At 31.2% G+C, this 9,729-nt stretch overlaps 1 long non-coding RNA gene across 1 annotated transcript; it reads left to right on the plus strand.

The window, feature by feature from the left end:
- The first annotated feature begins 2,132 nt into the window (after positions 1 to 2,132).
- Positions 2,133 to 4,204, plus strand: LOC134692721 (uncharacterized). Its single transcript, XR_010102259.1, has 3 exons — positions 2,133 to 2,260; positions 2,767 to 2,854; positions 3,852 to 4,204. It is a non-coding gene; the product is annotated as an uncharacterized LOC134692721 (long non-coding RNA).
- The last annotated feature ends 5,525 nt before the right edge of the window (positions 4,205 to 9,729 follow it).

Here is a 9,729-nt window from a genome sequence, read left to right on the forward strand (position 1 = left end):
CGTTTGTACTAACAGCTGATATGACAATATAATACTTTTCTGATAAGAAGTTTGTAATTTTTGTTGTATTATCTTTGATGAGAATGATTTTTGTCTTTTAAAACGAAGAGTTGGATGTCATTCCTGATACACCAACAGGTTCACAAGTTCGAACTATTCCAGAAACATCATCCACCTCTATTCATATTATCTGGTTGAGATGACAGTAGATAAAAGTAAATGAAGCATTTAAATGTGTTCGCTATGGTGCCTTAATTTTTTTCTTGTATCACTCAACAATTAAGCTTTTTTTACTTAATTTGGTTTTCAGTTATAGCCATCTAATCAACTGAAAGAAAATACATTGTGCTCTCATTGTGTAAATTTCCCCTCAAAGTCAAAGAAAATACGGTTTTATATCCTCAATCGGGACCTTCAAATTTGTATAATTGTTTTTTAAGCAATTTATTCCGTACAATAAATGTAAGATTTTTTGTTAAATCTGAATTCCTTTATTTATGCAATATATAATTATTTTGCACCTTTTAATTGCAAGAACAATATTTTGGTCAACCTGGCAATTTGAATCTGGATCCACTTTTAGACAGAAGTTATAAACTTTGACAACAAAAAGTCAATTAACATCCTTAACATGACTGATTGTTAAATGGAATAATTTATTTTAGGCAACTAGTAGCAGAAAAAGAAACAAAGAAGGAGAGCTTCTAAACATCCTTGACTGACTGCGTGAGGTATGAATGCATGGTTTTAGTTATTTAAGCGAATTAAATCGTATTTTTTATAGTTTCATGCAAGTTGACAATTGCAAGCTTTTAACTAAGAGTTCATGATTATTTTTTAACTTCTTTAATAATATTGTCGTACTTGACTTTCAGCCTATGTCGTCTGGACTTTAGCTGGCCTGGTAAAAACGAAGAATTCCAAAATAACTATATTTTATTACAACTGAGATCTCATGGCAACTGCTATAATACAATTTCAAATAAATGCATACAATATATTTCACAATATTTATAGTTCATCATACGTAGATAACGTCCAGCTGTAATATATTAAATGTTTCTTGCTATTACGTAATACGCAAATATTTCTGTTCTGGAGATAAATCCTGCATCGGTACGATTTCAATATACATAAAACAACAAATATTTTCTTCGTGTTCTGTTGCGTTGTCAAGGTAAATCAAAGTGACACACAAAGATTTCTGTTAACTTCGTTGAATAGTAAATATAACCAAATAACAGAATTAAACTTTACTACGAATAAATTATGTGTCGAATTCACAAATCTCCTGTAAACAAATTTGCATGTAATAATGAAAATTAATGAAATAAATAACATTTACGGAATTTATGTTTACTGTATATTTCACTTAAAAAATCATCTATTTAATCGTAATGTAATAAACTAAAAACGCTCATTTTAAATAAATTGAACTAAATAAATAAAACTTAATTAAAAGTAAATGTGAAATGTAATTTTCATACAAAATATTCTTTAAAATGTTAAATATGAATTACCTGGTAAAAACGAAGAATTCCAAAATAACTATATTTTATTACAACTGAGATCTCATGGCAACTGACGGATAGCCCAAAACACTAGCTTAAAAAGATCGTTGCTCACGTGCTTAGAGATCCCAGGTTTTCTTCGTTTTACCAATGAAAATTATCGTTATATAATTTCATAACTGACCACAACATTTTAATTGGTCACTCAATTTTGTCTTGTTAACCAAGCTGACACTTTAATCTAAATTATTGATTTTCGTATACCTATGTTGCGACAATCTTTGTAATTTTGACAATTGGCCTAATTGCCTACGCTCTTTCTTTTATTCAAAATATAGCATGTATAATTTAATGAAATGAATAATTATCAATATTTGTCAAACATCTGTAAAATATATTTTCTTCTAAAAATAAAATAATTAATAAAAGAAAGTTTGCAAAGCTGTTATATTTCCTATTTTGCGAATTCGGAATTTCAAAATATATCTATAACATCTGAGATGTTATAGATATATTTGAGATGTTATAGATATATCTGAGATGTTATAGATATATTTGAGATGTTATAGATATATCTGAGATGTTATAGATATATTTTTGAAATTCCGAATTCGCAAAATAGGAAATATAACAATATCACCGGACTCTTAAATGAAAATGTTTTGACATATTTTTACATTTGTATTTGTTTTATTTTAATAGCGAGCTGAAAAAAAACACAAGAAGATGAGCAGACAGAAGCAATTCAGGTAATATATTTTTTAATTAATTTCTCATCATTTATGAAAATAGAATATGTGGTACATGTATGAATGCCCATGAGACAATGGTCTACCAGAGATCAATTTACCTAGAATTTATAGCTTGTATTGATTTTTTCAACGAGAGATTCTTTTTTCTTACTATTTATTGTAATCTTAAACAAATAATCAGCAAAAATGGTTGTTTGTCAATTAGGTATTAACTTTGTTTTTCTTAAACTATTTTTGATCTAACAATGTCCAACATTTACACTTGATTACATATCTAGACAGATTAGCAGAGTGTTGTCTAACTCTGATCTCAGTTTAAAATACACATTTGTATGGGTTCTGCTGTGTGTAATTTATACATTATTTAGACACTACAAAACTTCTGAAATGTCTTCCACAAATATGAGAATTAATATGCATTTTACCTCAATGTTTCTGCATAACTTTTCTTTTTAACAGTTTTTGTTTGTGAAAATGCTTAAAATAATTTTTATTGTTTTTAGGTTTATCCCAAAGAGGAAAAGGTGTCTGCCTATAATTCCATTGATAAGAAATGGTACAATGCTGTTATAACTGCAGTTTTAAAAGAGGGTAAGGTGTTATTTTTTTTTTATATAAATATACAAATAAAATGTGGTAGGAATACAAATACCGATATACATGCTGTCAGCAGATCATATTTGTTTTAAAATTTGGGATATTGTCAAAATCTGTTGAAGGATTGAACTTTGTATAATACATATGTAAATGTCCATTTGCAAATACTTCAGGCATATTGAATAAAATGGAAGTTTACAAAAAAAATTTACCGTAACTGCTTGAACTAGTCAACATTTCTACTCACAATAATATTAATAATTATTATTATTCGTGGGATATCAATTTTCGTGGCTTTCGTTGGTACTGCTGAACCACGAAATTAAATGTTCAACGAATAACAAATTTTCTATAGGCTTGTATGTAGACTTCGGGAAAACCACGGAATTAAATATCCACGAACTTGCGAGTTTTCCATAATCCACGAAAATTGGTACCCACGAAAATAAATGAATCCACAGTATATAAATTGTAATTAATTTTCATTTTTTTTAAATTTTTGTTGTGTAACTGAAGTAGTGTCTTTGTAGGATATGTATCACAGAAGTTTACATTTGATTAAAAAGAAAGTGCTAAGCACTTTCACAATAAACATAGTATTAACAAATAACATGAAAAACAGAAACGTGAAGCAGTTCTGGGCAGGACAGAGGAGTCCCTGTTTCTTACATATAAAAAAGAAGATAAGATGTTATTGCCAATGAGACAACTATCCACAAAAGACCAAAATGACACAAACATTAACAACTATAGGTCATCGTACGGCCTTTGAAAAATACCCCATTTGCCAAGAAGAATACAAATGGATGAAATCATAACTCCTCTTCTTTTTCAAAAGCATTTTCAATTACACCTTGAAAACCTTCATTTTCATATAGATTAGTCCTTTAAATTCAAACATGAATACTTCTAAAACATGAACATGCATACAGCTAACAATATTAAGTTGGTATCTGTTTAAATGTAAATATGCTCTTTTATTATTTTACAGGCTATCGCATCAAATATGTGTTAGATGGGTTTAGAGAAGTGATTAAGGACATTGCATTGTTGAAGAAAATGTGATTTGATCAACTGTAGAAAAAGACACTGTATAAGAACTTATTCTGAAATGATGTGCTTTCATTCATAGTGACAAATAAGTGTTGGAATAATAATTTATTTATTTATTTTCAAATTTAACTTTTTATGTGTATTTTTTTAATATCATTCAGCTATCTGGATGGTACTTGGTGCAATTTTAAGACAAAAGACAGTGTATAAGAAATTATGTGTTCATATTCATAGTGACAACAAATGTTTTGAACTGGTTTTAAAGAGAAATAATTTATTTATTTATTTACAAGATTGATCGTTTATATAAATATACAGCGTTAATTTCCATGTTTAACGGGAGCGTACATCTTAAATGAATAAAATGAATGAAAACTACGGTTCATAGTTTGTGCATTGTGATAAAAAGTTCGTATGTATAATTACTTTCATTTGTTTCTTACTCTTTCTTGTATTGTTCTCGTCGTACTATTGCAAATATTCGATTTCATGATTGCATCAAGTGTTTCCATCAGTTAACCATAGTGATATCACATGGTAAGGTTAGAAATTAATCAAGTTAGCAAAATTTGATGCAGGAATGCAGATATTTAATTGGAATTTTCATTTAAAAGAACCAATTCATAAGAATTTTACTTATAAATACTAATATTTTTGCAAAAATTGATTATTTTTGTTTGTTTTTTATTGTTTTTAAATTTCTATTTAAGGGGAGGTAACTCTAAAATAGTGCATTTTCTAAAGGTTTCTACATGGAATTTTCCTATTTTGTATTTTAACTGGAAAAGACTCACGGTGACCCCATCTTTTCTTTTGAGATTATCAACGCATTGTCTGAAAGCTATCTTTTCCTTAAGTATTTAACAATTCTATCATTTTGTTTAGTTGTAAACCACAAAATGGTGTTTTTTCCTGTATAATCCTGACAAAATGTCTCATTTTGTCGCGTCTTGTAGCTTGAGAAAATGTGCGGTGACCTATCATTTTTATGTTTTTTTTCAAGATATATTAATAGATACCACGTTTTGGCAAAGTACGAACAAATTCTATCATTTTTATTTTAGACTCCCATACCACCTTAAGTGTTTTAATGTCTTATTTACCGTTTTAGTTTATTGACATAACTGCATGATCCGATTTTCAATTAACAGTGGCAAAGTAATCGTTGCAAAAAATCCTGCGTAAACTTTTGTAAAAGACGGTTTTAACTTTGAATTGTTGCGAGAGTTTATGTTCTATGTTGAAGAAACGTGCATATAGTGACCAGAAATACAAGTACTGTTCCATTGAGTTTAGATACATGTCTTCTGTTTCTGTCCCTTACCCATGTTTTCTGTATTCGGCATGAGTAGTGCATCATGCCATGAGACATTGGTACGTAATGAACTTTCGTGCAGGACTGCTTTTTTTTTTGGCATGGAACTTCTGACCAGACTTTGACTTTTTGACTCTTGACCTATGCACTGTGGGTGTGTCATCATGATACAGTGTGTTCCTTTGTATATTACCCTGACCTAAAGTATAATTCTAAATTGACCTTGCTTCTGAATATGTAGCATGAAGATGTATTGTCATAAAATGGCGAGTCTTGTGGCACGAGAAACTTTATATGATCTTGACATTTGCCGTAATTGTACAACTTGTATATTTTGTTTGAAGTATATGGAGAATCGTCTGATTGCACTCATATCCCATATTTTTATATCTATATTAAATATTTAGATATATTTGTATATTTTTAATTGTAAGATCGATTTTATGTATTGGAGTTTGAACTAGTACACATTTTGTTAAGGGGCCATCTGAAGTCCGCCGCCGGGCGAGGGATTTTCTCACTTTGTTAAAAACCCATTGGTGATCTTTGACTGCTTTTTGCTTTTTTTGTCATGTTACTGTCTCTGAAACACATTTCACTTTTCCATTCTCAATTTTTGATATGAAGAATGTTTTGATCAAATGAAAACTAAATCTTTTAAATTCCGTGAAAATTAGAAAGAATAGTTACTGCTCTAGTAGCACAATGTACTGCAAGTTGTGTTAGATTGATAATTCAAAATGGTTCAATCATTTTACCTTGGATTTCATATGATGGACATGTTGATATGGATAGTCTGTTTAAGCATCTTAAAAATCACATGAATGTATACGCATATCAATAAACTGAACTCAGTGCGAAGAACCTTTAAAGTACACTTAGAAAAAGAGCTCAATCTAGTGAAACACTGTTTTATGCTGGTCACTGTCTGTTATCAAACTGCACCGCAATCCTAAAATATATGCAAGTTAATTCTAATAGAAGTAGAATCCAAAGGAAGTAAATAATCCGTTTACCGAAATAAATGTACAATATGTCTATGGGCCACAGATACCCCTGCTTGTGAAAAGAAAACACAAGTAAACTCCACATATAGAAACAGGATTCACGTAATTTTGTGCATACGATACAGTTTTGATCCTGTATTTACAAGTTCGTGAAAATTTGCATATAGGCTATATTTTACCTGATTAAATCAAATATGTAATAAAAAATATACCTTCATGTGCTACTTTTTGAGTAAAATGAGGTCGAAATTTTGTATATTTGCTCAAAATTCAGATTTGTGGCCGTAATTTCTTTTTCGAAAGAAAGACATAACTTTTTTGTTTTAATAGTTAAACACAAATTGTTTTTTGTTAAATAATCGGTATTTTCTGTATTTTATAAGTATCCTAAAAACTTATGCATTTTTTATTCAGAAATAACTCATATTTATCAAATGTTCATGAATTGAGGAAAATACGTCATTTTTTGCTGCATGTTTATCAAAATTAAAAAAAAATCCTCTATTTACAGTTTTTTTAAATTTGGGTCACATAATCTCCCTGCAAAATGAAACAAATTGCTGTTTTGAAAATTAGGGGTCCATGAACTCGTTTTCAAATTAAATCAGTTTGAATGATCAAAATCAGTCGAAAAATGCATCTTTTCCCGATATGTCACAGTTTGACGTCGCGAAAATAACATTTTACGTTAGTAACGTCATTACCTTCCATGTAACTGTATCGTATGCCCTTAAGCGACCATTTATATAAGCATTGTGTATAAGTTTCAAAACCTTTGGTTGAGGCAAACTAAAGTTAAAGAACAGAAACAACAGATTAAGCATCTTTCCTATCTTTAGTCTACGTGTTGATATTTGTATCAATAGTACTAGTACCAACTTCTTATACCTAATAACTCTTGAACAGAAACACCACCCAATATCGAACTTGATAGAACTGTGTTATGGGGTAATAAGCATTACGTATAAGGTTTAAAAATTTGAATGAGTCAAACTTATTTTAAAAACTAGAGGCTCTAAAGAGCCTGTGTCGCTCACCTTGGTTTATGTGAATATTAAACAAAGGAAGCAGATGGATTCATGACAAAATTGTGTTTTGGTGATGGTGATGTGTTTGTAAATCTTACTGTAATAAACAGTCTTGCTGATTACAATTATCTCTATCTATAATGAACTTTGCCCAGTAGTTTCAGTGGAAAATTTTAATAAAATTTACAAATTTTATGAAAAGTGTTAAAAATTGACTATAAAGGACAATAACTCCTAAGGGGGTCAATTCACCATTTTGGTCATGTTGACTTATTTGTCAATCCCACTTTGCTAAACATTATTGCTGTTTACAGTTTATCTCTATCTATAATACAAATCAAGATAATAACCAAAAACAGCAACTAGATACCACAACGATAATTGTTGCCAAGTTTGGATTAATTTTGCCCGAAAGTTTCAGAGGAGAAGATTTTTGTAAAAGATAACTAAGATTTACGAAAAATTGTTGAAAATTGACCATAAAGGGCAATAACTCCTAAAGGGGTCAACTGACCATTCCGGTCATGTTGACTGATTTGTTAATCTTACTTTGCTGAATATAATTGCTGCTTACAGTTTATCTCTATCTATAATAATATTCAAGATAATAACAAAAAACAGCAAAATTTCCTTAAAATTACCAATTCAGGGGCAGCAACCCAATACAGGGTTGTCCAATTCATCTGAAAATTTCAGGGCAGATAGATCTTGACCTGAACAACAATTATACCCCATGTCAGATTTGATCTAAATGCTTTGGTTTTTGAGTTATAAGCCAAAAACTGCATTTTACCCCTATGTTCTATTTTTAGCCGTGGTGGCCATCTTGGTTGGTTGACAGGGTCACGCCACACATTTTTTAAACTAGATTCCCCAATAATAATTGTGGCCAAGTTTGGTTAAATTTGGCCCAGTAGTTTCAGAGGAGAAGATATTTGTAAAAGCTAACGACGACGGACGACAGACGACGGACGACGACGCCGGACGCCGGACGCCAAGTGATAGGAAAAGCTCACTTGGCCCTGTGGGCCAGGTGAGCTAAAAAACGAAATCGCAAATTCAGCATTTTCTATGTTTTTAAAGGAACTCTTGAACGGTAAAAGTGACGCTACCAAATTTTAAATTCATTTTTTTTGTATGTGGAAATAACCATTGTCCCAGGTTAGGGAGATGGTGAAGACCACGCTAACATGTTCAACCTCGCCCTATTTAGTATGCATGTGCCTGTCGCAAGTCAGTGGCTTATACATTTGTCCATTTCTTTCCTCGTTTGAATTTCGTTTTATCGTGTTTTTTTCCATGTTGTGATGTTATAATATTGTTTCATCCGGCTGCAAATGTTTGCACCTGTCCTAATTCAGGAATCTGATGAGTTGTTGTCGTTTGTTTGTGTAATTTATACGTTTTTCTCGTTTCTCGTTTTTTTATTTAGATTAGACCGTTGGATTTCTCGATTAAATTGTTTTACACTAGTAATTTTGGGGTCCTTTATAGCTTGTGGTTCGATGAAAGCCAAGGCTCCGTATGAAGGCCGTACATTGACCTATAATGGTTTACTTTTATAAATTGTTATTTGGATAGAGATTTGTCTCATTGGCACTCATCTTCTATACCTATTTGCTCATTGTTGAAGACCGTATGGTGACATTTAGGTTTTAATTTCTGTGTTACCTGGTCTCTTGTTGAGAGTTCTTCATTGGTGCTCATGCCACATGAGATGAAGGGCGGGTATACTGCTAACATGTTAACCCGCCGCATTCTGTTTGTATGTACCTGTCACAAATCAGGAGACTCTAATTCATGAATTGTGGTTTATTTATGTATGACATATTTGTTTTTGTTCATTTTTTTAACATAATTTGTCCGTTTCTTTTCTCGGTGCTTTTTATAACTGACTATGCGGTACGGACTTTGCTCATTGTCGAAGACCGTAGGGTGACTTATAGCTGTTAATTTCTGTGTCATTTAGTCTTTTGTGGAGTGTTCTTATTGGCACTCATGACACATCTTCTTATTATTTTGTGTATAAGTCTTGTAGTATTTGGTTTTGTAGTATTTGGCAACTAAAGTTACAACAACGGAACCCTTTTTTTTTGACGTTCGGGACGAACGGACTAGAGTAACTCCGCAGTTTATGCCCCTTTTCTGTGGTACCAACACAGAAGTTCTGACTAGTGTGCTGGTGCTACGCATTCCACCAGCACTGTCATTAACACACATACACACAATTTTATTATAAAAATATTCATCTCCATTTTGATTTGATTCTTTTTAGCCTATAATGATTATTATGCATGCCTTAATTTCACAAGTAGTATCAAATTTGACAGGGACGAACAGATACTGAAGTTCATTACACAAGCGTGATGGGTTTCAACTTTAAAAGTTTAAAAATTCTGGAAAAAAGGGGGGGGGGGCAAAAACGGCCTTGTTTATACCTTTTCCTTTATTGTACATATACATTTG

The sequence above is a fragment of the Mytilus trossulus genome, chromosome 12, assembly GCF_036588685.1.
Source record: "Mytilus trossulus isolate FHL-02 chromosome 12, PNRI_Mtr1.1.1.hap1, whole genome shotgun sequence".
NCBI classification, from domain to species: domain Eukaryota; kingdom Metazoa; phylum Mollusca; class Bivalvia; order Mytilida; family Mytilidae; genus Mytilus; species Mytilus trossulus.